The 13265-nt window shown below is 38.9% G+C and overlaps 1 protein-coding gene across 1 annotated transcript in view; it reads right to left on the bottom strand.

Moving 5' to 3' along the window:
• The window catches only part of Rbp (RIMS binding protein), a 453814-nt gene that overhangs the window by 413135 nt on the left and 27414 nt on the right, over positions 1-13265 (bottom strand). The window lies entirely within an intron of this gene.

Raw genomic sequence — 13265 nt, 5'->3', positions numbered from 1 at the left:
TCCAGGCGAGTCGAGCTGTGGATTTCACGACGAGTAGACATGTCTCTGTACCGCTCCGCGTTTTTCAGTTTTTTTGGTTGGTTTTTTGGTTTTTATGCACGATTTGTTGATTGGGATTTAAAGTGGTTTGGTTAAGGATTATGGATTGACATTTTCTTGAGTTATTGGACACGGACACACTAAGTTTTTTGAGTTTTTTGTTTTTACTAGTGAACTGTGTTTTTTGTGTTCTTTTACTTATTATACTTTATTATTATAATAGGTTAAGTGTTTTTTTGAGTTTTATTATAAGTGAAGTGTTTACTGACGCACAAAAAATGTGAGTAAATAACTGTATTATAGTTTTTTTTATATAGTTTTTGAGGTTAAAATAGTGCTTACTAAGGCAAATTATTCCAAGTGTTGCGACAAGATCGTACACGAGAAAGAAAGAAAAGTCGTAAACAAGGACATAGAATTTTTCACTCATATTTCTTCGGTGGTGAGTGAATTATTCTAAGTCCTACAAGGTGATTTAATAGGGGGATTTCCTTTTTTCCATAACATCCCTACCGATTATCCAATTTCGAAACTTCCTTGACTTATACCCGACCCATAACTTTCTCAAGCCCCCCCGACCCACCCCCCAATTTTTTTTTTCGAACGTATTTTCAGCTTGATACATTTTCCTTACCCCAAAATATTTTTTGGGGCACCACATCGAGTGGGTACTCATATAACGCGGGACTGTCCCCGCAGTACGGTGGCACACTATGCGGAGACGTAACTCACTCCCGTTGGAAGATATGGCGAGTTCAAGTTCTGAAAGTTCAAGCTCTTCGAAGACGGCTGCCCTGAAGAAACTGGACACGAATGGCAAGAAGAGGGTCCGGCAGGGGTCATCTGAGGAGGAGGACCCTCAGCCGAGTAGCCTTGGTGGCCTTACTTATCAATTGGGTATTGCTATGGTGACCCTTAAACAACACATGGGTGCTGGGCTAAGTAAATTTATGCCCGAACACGAGCAAGAGCTCAAGAAACTTTACCTGGGACTCAAGACCTTGACAGAAATGCCCCCTCCCTTGAGCTCTATAACGCAGGCCACCCAGACGGAGGCGGTTGCTACTGAGGTGGACATGGAGATTGCGTTGACGGGCGATCTCACGGACAACGAGTTGTTGGAACTTCTACCGAGACGCTGGCCTACATCACTTCGGAAAAAGGTGCGTTCTGTGAAGGAGCTTCCGTCGGACGTTGGCGACAGCTGTAGCATCTGTGAGCTGGGCAAGCACAACATAACGGAAGACACTGAGACAATTCGGCCCAAGTATAAAGCGGGTGACATACTGAGAGACGAGATTTCAGTAATAAGTGAGCAAACAGTAGGCCTGGCCAGGCACCTATTAAGAAGGCCACACCTCCGGCGGAGGATAGTCGGACTGTGTTTGTCAAGAGAGCAGGCAAGTCCTATGCTGACTTGCTTAGGACAATGAAGTCGGCCATGAATAATGACGAGGCGAACGAAGTTATCTCCCTACGCAAGGGTAAGAACGAAGAACTGCATATCAGGATCCAAGGGGCCCAAAAAGCAGCTGATTTTACCAACACATTGAAGGATAAGGATGCTGATTTGCAGATTGACCTAAAAACAAGGGTGGGCAGGAAAACCATTGTCCACATAAGGGACGTTGAGAGTGACACCTCTAAACAAGAGATCATGGCGGCCGTTGTCAACAGAGTGAGAAACAATGAAGATGTCAAAATATCATCCATTAGAAAGGGATACGGTGAGACTCAAAATGTCACTGTCATCACGTCTTATCGTGCCGCCTGCAAACTAGTTGAGCAGAGGTTGAAGATCGGATGGGTCAACTGCAGATCATACATAAGAGAGGACGAGATTAGGCGTTTTCGCTGCTGGGGTACTGGCTACCGCAGAGGCGAGTGTACTGGACCGGATAGGCTTGATCTTTGTTACAATTGTGGAGGTAAAGGCCACAAAATAGCCGATTGCCACGAGCCAAAGAGCTGCTTAGACTGTGGGTCATCAATACATGACCATCGCACGGGAGGCTGGGTGTGCGCCAAGCATTCGAATTCCTAAGATACTCTTGGCGAACGTAAACAGGAGTACTCTGTCGCATGACTTAGTCAGTGAACTAGTCACTGAGCAGCATCCTGATTTGTTAATAGTCACGGAACCAAATGTGTTCGAGGCGGCCAGATCAGGGTGGATCGTTGACACTGATGGCGAAGTTGCGATAAAAGATATTAGTGGAAAGATTGCTTGGAGTTTGAAGGCAAGATCAAAGGGTATAGTGGCGGTTGAGGCGGACTCAGTACTGGCGGTGGGAGCGTATTTTTCGCCCAACTGTGACATCCAGGAGTACACTAGGTTCATCGATGTCTTGTATGGCATAATAGTTAACTCTGATAAGAAAGTGATGCTGTTGGGTGACTTTAACTGCAAGGCTGTTGCTGCTGGCTCTGCATACACGAATAGAAGGGGTGAGATACTGTCAGATTTCATTGGATCCGTCGGCAGCCATTGTATCAACGACGCCACTCCTACTTATGTGACTAGAGGGCATACATCGGTGTTGGATCTTACTATCCTCGATAATAGATGGAAAAACGATCAGTGGGACTGGCAGGTGCTGGCTGATGACATCGCCAGTGATCACGTAGCCACATCATTGAATATAAAAGACAGAGCCTTTACAACTGGTACCAGAACGATCACCCTGCGGCCTACGGCGGAACAAATAGGAAATATCGTTAATAGAACAGCTGCGAGACTCTCCCGACTGGAAAATGTAACACCTGACGCGCTTTCCAATATCATACAACAGGAGATTGGAAAGGAAGCACATAGAGGAAATAGAAGAGGCCCTGTTTACTGGTGGTCTTCGGATATAGCCAGTAAGAGACAGCTATTACAATCGGCCAGAAGGAAAAAACAGAGAATGAGACTGAAAGGTGATCAAGAATATGCAGCGGCTGCAGTGGCATATATAGAGGCTAGGCGAGTGTTAAATACGGCCATAAAACGAGCCAAGAGGGATCACTGGCACAAACTATGTGATGAATTGGATAGTGATCCCTGGAGTCAGGCCTACAAGATTGCAACTAAACGATTTGGGAGACGTCCGCCAGTTTTAAGCATGAATCAGGCGCATGCGCCTGATTCATGCTTAAAACTGGCGGAGGCATACTTAAAAATGTAGGGAGGAGGAGAATGGTTGTATCCCTGATTGCGAGAGCAGGCGCTTCACACTTACAGAGTTGCAAGCTGCGGTAGGCCACTTGGGCAATAAGAAGAGCCCAGGCCCGGACGGGATTCCAGCTGCCATACTTAAAGGCCTCATAAAGAAGACTCCTTGGGAGATGCTAGACGCCGCTAGTTATGGTCTAGAGAATAAGACTTTCCCGGAATGTTGAAAGGAGGCGAGGGTGGTCTTCCTACACAAAAGAACAGGCGATGGTGAGGTTACGGGATATAGGCCACTCAACCTCCTCAACAACATGGGAAAGGTTGTCGAAAAGATGATCGCAGCTCGCATCATTAATGAACTAGAAGAAGGACCGGGGATTAGTACAAGACAATTTGGTTTCTGGAAGAAGCGATCCGCGGTGCAGGCGGCCACTAGAGATTTTGAATGGGCGAACACAGTTAAGAGCGGCACATGGAGAACTAGAGGTATTCCCTTGTTCGTATCACTTGATGTTAAGAATGCCTTTGGTACTATAAAATGGAGTGTCATCAATACGACTTTAGAAGAAAAAGGCATTAGTGTGTACCTAAGAAGACAGATAGGGGAGCACCTCTGTAATAGGAGATGTGCAGTGGACGCTCAAGAAGAAACTATTGAGTTCAGTTTGTATGGCGGAGTTCCCAAAGGGTCAGTACTCGGTCCGTTATTGTGGCTATTGGCTTTTGATGGTGTTTTTCATCTGGAGTACCCGCAAGGGGTACAGGTTATTGGCTATGCAGATGACCTTGCTGTCCTCGTCCAGGGCTACACAGTTGAGGAGGTACAGGGGAAAGCAAATGTAGCCTTAAACATAATAAACGAATGGTTAAATACAAGAGGTTTATATCTTTCAGTCGGCAAGTGTAAATATATAACCTTTACAGGTAGAAGGTTGTTAGGTCCTATCAACATTAAAATTAATGGTCAGGAAATCACTGAAGATAGTAATTTGAAATATCTTGGAGTTACTTTTCAACGTAATTGTAGATTTAGTGATCACATTGATCTCATTTGCAAAAAGGCTGATGGTATGATGAAAAGTTTAAACAGTATCTTGTCCTCGCAGAGAGCTCCCAGAGAGTCTAAAGGGAGATTGGTGGCCTCATCTGTGGTGTCTACGTTGCTTTATGCTGCTCCAGTAGGGTGGGATTAACTTAAGTATAGAAGGAATTATAATAGACTGGCCGCCACGCACAGAAGGCTACTTCTGGGAGTCGTCTCTGCGTATAGAACTGTGTCATATGACGCACTTTGTGTTCTGTCGGGTGTAACACCCATAGACCTAGCAGCACATTATAGAATGGAAAAAGCGCAGGGTATTGAAGAGCAAGAAGCCAAGAATAGGATTAGGCATAGATGGCTGGACCGATGGAGGGAAGAGGGAACAGCCAGTAGAACTAAACAACTGATCCCTGATTTAAATGCATGGCTAGACAGGAGATATGGTGAGCCAGACTATTTTCTAACCCAGTATTTTACTGGTCATGGAAATTTTAATCTTTACCTATATAAAGTTGGTAGGCGCCATGAACCGACCTGCATCTATTGTAGCCAAGTCGATGACGCAGATCACAAGTTTGTTAGACTGCCAAAAATGGAAGACGCTTAGAGTTAACAGTGGTATATCGGGTTTAACACCAGAAGAAATAACACAATACATGCTACAGAATAAAACGCAATGGAGAAATGTAGTGGAATTTATCAGAAGTGTTTTAAAACAGAAGGACTGCGATGAGAGACTACTGGGGTATTAACAGTAGCGTAGAGTAGGGTGGACAGCCCCAGTGGTGAGAGTTGGCATGCTCAGGTGTGTCAACTTCGATGATCCACTGGCGAATGCAGGGGAGAGTAGAACTGATAATGAACATCAGAAAAGACCCGACACCACGCCACGACGCACATGGTATGGCGTGGTGTCAAAAAAGAGCAATATAGAATATAGAAAAAAAGACCTCAAAAGAGCTGAACCGGTAGGCCGACCTGCCATGCCGGTATATAGCCGGTAGGCGGGGAGGCCTATTAGAGTCAGTCTAAAGACACTCCCCCGGGCGGCGCTATACCAACAAGTCGGACCGGCCAAGGGGAGTAGAGGGGGGAAAAATGTTAAAAGCTAGACCAACCCGGTGGGTTGGTCTAGCGGTGAACGCGTCTTCCCAAATCAGCAGACTTGGAAGTCGAGAGTTCTAGCGTTCAAGTCCTAGTACTCAAGGCAATTACTCTTATACAAATTTGAATACTAGATCGTGGATACCGGTGCCCTTTGGTGATTGGGGTTCAATTAACCACACATCTCAGGAATGGTCGAACTAGACTGTATAAGACTACACTTCATTTACACTCATAAATATCATCCTCATTCAACCTCTGAATAAGTAATACCTAAATGGCAATTCCCGGGCTGAATGGGCTGAGGAGTGCGGCGGTTTATGGGAGTGGTATGCCAATCCTAACCACCGGTGAGAGAAATAGGTTCGTATGGGATGAGCTTCCAGACGTTATGGTCTTTTCTTTTTATACTTCGTCGAACTCTGGTTGCTTCGTCCATCTTTAGTAATTCTATTTCCCAAATAACAAAATTCTTACCTCTGTCATTTTTCTTTCCTTACTGTTCCGTTCTACGTCGAGCCGTACGGTGCAGCGATCACGTACGTTCATTCTACGTCACAATCCCGCGCAGTGCGGTCGTGTTTTCATTTCAGTCCAAGTGGACTCATAGTTTCTTGATAATGTCAAGTTCAATTATGACTACAGTGTCATACATTCTTAAGTTTAACGTAACTATTGTAATTCAATCAAAATGTCAAGGGTGACAAGAAATTAAATATAACGATTCGAGAAGAACATAGCGTTGCTTCATCTCATCATCTACCATCTCATCAAAAAGACAGTCCACACTAGCTCTAAATTCTACCATATCTCTTTATGGTCCTTCGTTGCCGGATTGAGGGACAGGATCGTCAAGTCGCGGATTAAGGAGCCGGATGGTCGAAGGATTCACAAGGCAGGATTCGAAAGGTCGGATCAAGTCGCCGGATCAAGCGGTATTTATAATTTATTTATAAGCAGTGTTAAATAAAATTATTAATGTTTCATAAAAACCGTGAGAACACTAATCTCATAGAACAGTGTATTTAAAATATAGCAGTGTATAAAATTAAATATATTCAAATGGGTTGTAACAGGCAGTTACTAGCAAGACTAGAACGTGAACAGGTATATGAAGCAGACCTTCACTGCCGGTTTTGCTAAGCTTCTTTGTTAGAACTGTACGGCGTACGCACACTCACGCTCGCAGTTCAAGTTTCGTATTTCGTATTTTTCGTCAATCTGATGATAGGCCGATGCCAGCTGATAAAAATCGTATCATATATACATTCAAGCTATCTTGTTCATTCAACTTTAGTCATAGACAATAATTTAACAATATCACTTTGAATTCAACCTTATCTACGTACTTTTACTAGTATTATTTCATAATAATTTGATTTCTTACAAATTTAATATTATCTCTGTTAATATTGTAATTCCAGTGAAAATGGAATTTAAAGATTTAATTAAGAAACGAGGTATTGTGAAAAACTGCATAGCAAAATTAAAATTATTCATTAATAATTTTAATTCTGAATCAGGCGATTATGGTCTGTTTACTATAAAATTCAATAAACTATTAAAATACGAAAAAACATGTTTTGAAGTTCAATCTGAAATAGAATTGCATAAAGATGCACAGATAAATATTTAGAGGACGGGGACATATATGATAATATTTTTGATAAACTTAAATTAAAACAAAAAAACTAGAAAATATTTTCAAAATTTCAAACGCAATTGAGTCAAACAAAATAATTGACAAACCCAATCAAATTACATTAAAACCTATACGAATTGAGCCTTTTCACGATGATTTGAGAGCATGGCATACAATTTTTTTATCTTTTTAATAGTTTAGTCCATAACCGCAAGGAATTTTCCGATGTTGAAAGATTTTATTACCTTACAAATTTCTTAAGAGGTAATGCTTTAGAAAAAATAAATATGTACGAGTATGTAAAAATAAATATGTTACTGATAAAATTTTTATCAGTAACATCCGAAAATTATTAAACTTCCTTAAACTTACTTAAGGGTCGTTATGAAAACAAACGACTAATTGTAGCTAAACATACTATGCATGTTTAACATGCTATTAATCTAAAACCATTAAAGAAGGAAAAGTCTGAAAATTTATCTAAATTCATTGATCAAATTAATTCAAATATTAATGCGTTGAAGAATCTAAATATTGATTATTTAGAATTTATTATAATACAGTTAATTACTCAAAATTTAAATATAAATACTTTAAGAGACTCGGAAAAAACATTGGAAAGTAATGAATTTCCAAAGTTAGAACAACTCATTTCTTAATTAGAATGTATGCGTAAACTACTTGAATCCACTAACACGATTTAATGTAATGAAAAGGTACAGCCTTCTAATGTAGGTTTTAGCGGCAAAAAATATGATTATTCAAAACCTAGTTCTAGTCAAATCCCTGCTAAGCCTAGTAAACGGAAAAATAATTCAGATTCAATATCACTTTTTGTTAGTAACTTCCTCTCAATTAGAGTCATTTTAGAGATCTGAAGAGATCGAAGATCGTTTACCGACCACGGAGGAATCTTTCTGTGAAAAATATTTCGTTGAAAATACCTTTCGTGATGAAAAAGGAAGATTTGTTGTATCTCTTCCTCGTACGGATAACTGCGCTTTAGGAGATTCTTATGAAAATGCAAGGCATCGTTTCAATTTTTTACATCGTAGATTTAAGAAAAACGCTAAACTGAAGGAAGACTACTTCCAGTTCATGAAAGAATATCAAGAATTAAATCACAGCTACAATTAGAACTCACAGCTACGTGCTATCAGGCGATATTCCAAAGATGTTTCGACAAATTCGAATCAATCCTCGAGATTTTCCATTGCAAAGAATCCTCTGGTAGGATAATAATAACTCATCAGTCATTCTATACAACTTACAAACATTTACTAACGGTTTAGCACCTTCAAGTTTTCTAGCTACAAGATATTTGATCGAAATTTCCAATCAAAATGAAGCCTCTTTTCCTCAAGCTTGCCAAGTAATCGAGCAAGATTTTTATGTCGATGATCTGCTCACTGGTTGTGACAATATCTATCAGTTGAAACAATTATACAATGATGTTTCGTTATTGCTTAACAAATATGAACTTTCACTACATAAATGCCATTCCAACGTTCCAGATATGTTTGACAATTCTGATTCTTTCATCAAATTAGATAAGGATGAAATTATAAGACACTTGGATTATTTTGGAATCCTCAAGGTGATGATTTCATTTATCAATTCAAACCAAAAAATAATAATACTTCTTACACTAAACGTTCTATTTTATCAATTATTTCTTCATTGTTCGATCCTTTGGGTCTACCTGCTCCTAAAATTTTTCCATTTAAAGTGTTCATCCAAGAATTATGGTGCGCTAACCCTCAATGGGATGAAGTTCATCCCGTCCCGCTAGCAGAAAAATGAAATTTTCTGTACTCTCAACTCAAATCTTGAAGTAATTTTAAGATTCCTAGATTAGTTAAAATCAGCGTTTTCACTAAGAGTTATCAATTGCATGGATTTTGTGATGCAAGTAGCAGCAGATATAGTGCTTGTCTTTTCATCAGAAATGTTGACAGTAATGAACTCAAATCCACTTGCTGTGTTCAAAATCTAGAGTTGCTCCTGTCAAGCAAATCTCTTTCCAAGGCTTGAGTTGAACGCCCCTCTTCTTGTTTATTCAATAAGGTTAAGTGTATTTTAGGAATAAGATTTGATTCGATCCATTTTTGGTCGGATTCTAAAGTAGTACTTTACTGGTTGTCATCGCTTCCTAATCGATGGAAGATATTCGTCGCAAATAGAGTTTGCGAAATTCAAGAGCTAACTAAGGAATGCTTATGGAAGCACGTTCCTTTAAGGGATAACCCCGCAGACATCCTGTCACGTGGTTGCATGCCGGATGCATTAACCTCGTCACAACTCTGGTGGAATGGTCCGTCTTTTCTGAAGCAAGAGGAGAACGCCTGGCCATCCAGTTCGCCTATCATTTCTATGATTCCACCAGATTCGCTGAAGGAAGAGAAAAAGTCTAGCAAAACTAATGTGTTTTCAGCACCTCTTCAAACAACAGAAACTTTAGAACTTTCAGAACCATTGTCTTCGTTCACACGAACATTGAACATATTTTGACATTGTCATCGCTTCATTTATAATTTAAAAAATAAAGATAATCGTATATTGTCAGATCTTTCTCCGCAAGAAATCAATTCCACGCTGGAAATTCTTGTTCGTCAAACACAAGAATTGTATTTTACTAAAGAATTACGCGATATAAGGAAAAATGCTGCTGTATCAAGGAAAAGCAAATTAGTTTCTCTTAACCCATTTTTGGATCAAAATGGTATCATTCGCGTCGGAGGTCGTTTAAGTTTTTCAATCTTGTCTTTAAATGCTAAACATCCTATAGTTTTAAGTCCTCATATTCATCTCACTCGATTGATTATCTCTCATGAACATTTAAGATTATCCCATGGAGGATTACAGTTAATTCATTCCTCACTTAGGTAGAAACATCAACTCTAAAACCATAACTCTATTATTTACTCTATTAACTCTATTATTAACTCTATTTTAGAGTTTGTCAACTCTAAAATCATAATTCGCTCTGTCCTTCATAAATGTTTAACTTGTTTTCGTTTTAGAGTTCAGCCTCAGAGTCAGTTACTTGGTCAACTGCCAAAAGAAAGAGTCACAATTTCCAGACCATTCCAGTCAACTGGTGTTGATTATGCTGGCCCAATACGTATCCGTCATGGTGGGCGGCGTACTCGATCTTCTAATCCTTTGACTATTAAGGCTTACATCGCATTGTTCGTATGTCTCAGCACCAAGGCAGTACACCTTGAACTTGTAACTGATTTATCTACAGAAAGTTTTATAGCTGCCCAACGAAGATTTGTAGACGCTGAGGATTGCCTTCTCATATTTTTTCTGATAGTGGAAAAAGCTGCTATTTTTTAAGTTTGACGGAACTTCCCCTTTTTCGTAAATATTACACACCACTTTGTATAATCTATCTATCGCTTTTTCACCTGCACTGCGCAGTAATTCTGAAAATATTCCGTCTATTTCAGGAGCCTTTCTGCCATTCAAATCTTTTAATGCTCTCTTAAATTCAGATCTCAATATTATTTCTCTCCTTTCATTCTCTTCGACTTCCTCTTCTTCGTCTGCAACACCATTTTCTAATTCATTTCCTCCGTATAACTCTTCAGTATATTCCACCCACCTATCGACGTTTCCTTTCGTACTATAAATCGGTGTAACATCTTTGTTTAACATATTATTAGATTTTAATTTATGTACCACAAAATTTTCCTTAACTTTCCTATATGCTCCGTCTATTTTACTAATGTTCATTTCTCTTTCTACTTCTGAACACTTTTCTTTAATCTACTCTTTTTTCGCTAGTTTGCACTTACTGCTTATAATATTTCTTAATTGTCGATAATTCCTTTTACTTTCTTCATCACTAACATTCTTATATTTTCTACGTTGCAATATATCCTCTGACATCCAAGGTTTTCTACCAGTCTCTTTGTTCTGCCTAAGTTAGCTTCTGCTTTAAAAATTTCCTTTTTAACATTCTCCCATTCTTCTTCTACATTTTCTACCTTATCTTTTTCACTCAGACCTCTTGCGATGTCCTCCTCAAAAATCTTCTTTCCTCCGCTTCCTCCGTTTCTCTAAATTCCACCGTTTCATCTGACACCTTTTCTTCAGGATTTTAAACCCCAATCTACATTTCACTATCCCTAAATTATAGTCGCTGTCAATGTCTGCTCCAAGGTAAGCTTTGCAATCGAGGAATTGATTTCTAAATGTTTGCTTAATCATGATATAATCTATCTGATACCTTGCAGAATCTCCTGGCTTTTTCCGTGTGTATATTATTCTGTTATGATTTTTAAACTGGGTGTTGACAATTATTAAATTATACTTTGTGCAAAACTCTATAAGTCGGTCTCCTCTTTCATTCCTTTTGCCCAACCGATATTCACCCACAATATTTCCTTCCTTGCCTTTATTAAGGTTAAAAAACAATTATTATTTCGTAAACGAACTACATCGCCCATTTCTAATACCATTGTCGTTGTTTATTGTATTAATCAACAGCGTAGGAGTTAGTTCCTTTATTCCAAAAGGAAATTTTCGCGCATTTCGTAATCTGATGATAATCAGTAAAAGATTTATTTTCTCCCAATTGCCTGGTTGTTTTTAATGGGAATAATACTTCCTTTCTACCTTAACATGTTCTCCATGATGACATCTGCCCGATAATTTCTATTTTTTTTTTTTTTTTCATTGTAATGATTTTTTTTTAGGACCATATATTATGCATTATATACTAAACCTTTTTGGTTTAGCGTTTTTGTTAAAACTTGTTCAGTGATTTATGATTCATTAATGAACCAGCATCCATCTCAACTGATTTCGCGTGTTAGTGAACTAAAGGGTCTGTTGCTAGAAGCAACAGACCCTTTACTTGTACTCGTACTAATTATTTTTACTCCAAACGAAATTATGATTAGATTTTTTCTTCGTCCACTCGTCTGGTTTGATGCATTTCTCCTCTTTCACATATTGCATGTGAATCTTTTCTTTTAATTTCACCATACTTAATACATTTGTTACATCTAACGACTTTATTTATCATTAATATACGTATCCTTAATATACGTAATATATTAAGCTATAGGATGTTTAATATACGTAATTAGACACACATTTCTCTGGAGCTAAAACTGTTTATTCAATCAATGACTTTTTATAACTTTTTATATAATCTCTCTTGTTTCGGGAGATTATGTAAAATCAAGCTTATTTATGCTATCTTTGTCTTGATTATAGCCAATTTAGTTCATTTTCTTTGACGTCGTCATTGCCATTAAACTTCTTACCATGTAACGCTTCCTTCAGTGGGAAGCAACCAACAAGTAGAAATTGGATGGTATCAGTCAGGACTGTATGGTGGAGGTGAGATAGTACTTCCCGATGGAATTTTTCGATGGTTTCTCGAGTTACCTGAGCTTTGCGAGGCCGGGGACGTAACAGAATGATGCCTTTGCGCTGAGATCCAGGGCCTTTTTACAACAGTGCTGGCTCAATTTCTTGATAAGCATGTCACAATAGTACGCACTGTTTATTGTTCGCTGATCTAAAAAATCGATAAAAACTGGGCCTTTTGCATCCCAAAAGATTGTCATCGTGGTTTTTCCTGCTGGGTTCGGAATTTTTTTGACAGGTAAGCTCGAATACTTCCACTCTATACTATGGTTTTTGATTCCGGTTCATAATGGTAAATTCATGTCTCATCACAGGTTAGAATACTGTGCACAAAAACTTAAACTTTGTGCTGATACCGTTTTTTCAGCTCTGTGCACGCGAGAAGTCTTCTTATGATGATTCTCTTGAAGCCCATCTTGCGCTAGTTTTACGGTACTCAAGCTTGCCTGTGATAATGTTATAAACTGTACCTACATTTGTCATTTTTCAGCTGTAATCCGTCGGTTTTCTTTGACGAGACAGTCTATGCGAGTTTCAAATGATGGAGTTGAGACTTTAATCGGACATCTAGAACGGTGTTCGTAGAATCACTGAAGTTTGACCGTATTTAAATTTTTCTACCCACTTCTGGTAAATTTCTGCGGTTCATACAACTTTGTCCGTATTTTTTGGTCATACCAGAATAAATGGTTACCGGGTTTTCACCTTCAGAAAGAAAAAACGGATCACTGTACAATGTACAACTAATTCGCAAACTTTAGGAGGACTCACCATCGTAAAATAAGATTTTGAGGTTATAAACAAAACAATATTACTCTTTTTCCATCTTTTTCCACTAAAAATTTTCCGAAGCCTTCAATTCTTGCTAAAAATCTCTTCATCTTGAATTACTTTAA

This window comes from Lycorma delicatula, chromosome 4, assembly GCF_047948215.1.
Source record: "Lycorma delicatula isolate Av1 chromosome 4, ASM4794821v1, whole genome shotgun sequence".
NCBI lineage: Eukaryota > Metazoa > Arthropoda > Insecta > Hemiptera > Fulgoridae > Lycorma > Lycorma delicatula.
This window is presented reverse-complemented; position numbering and strand designations above follow the sequence as displayed.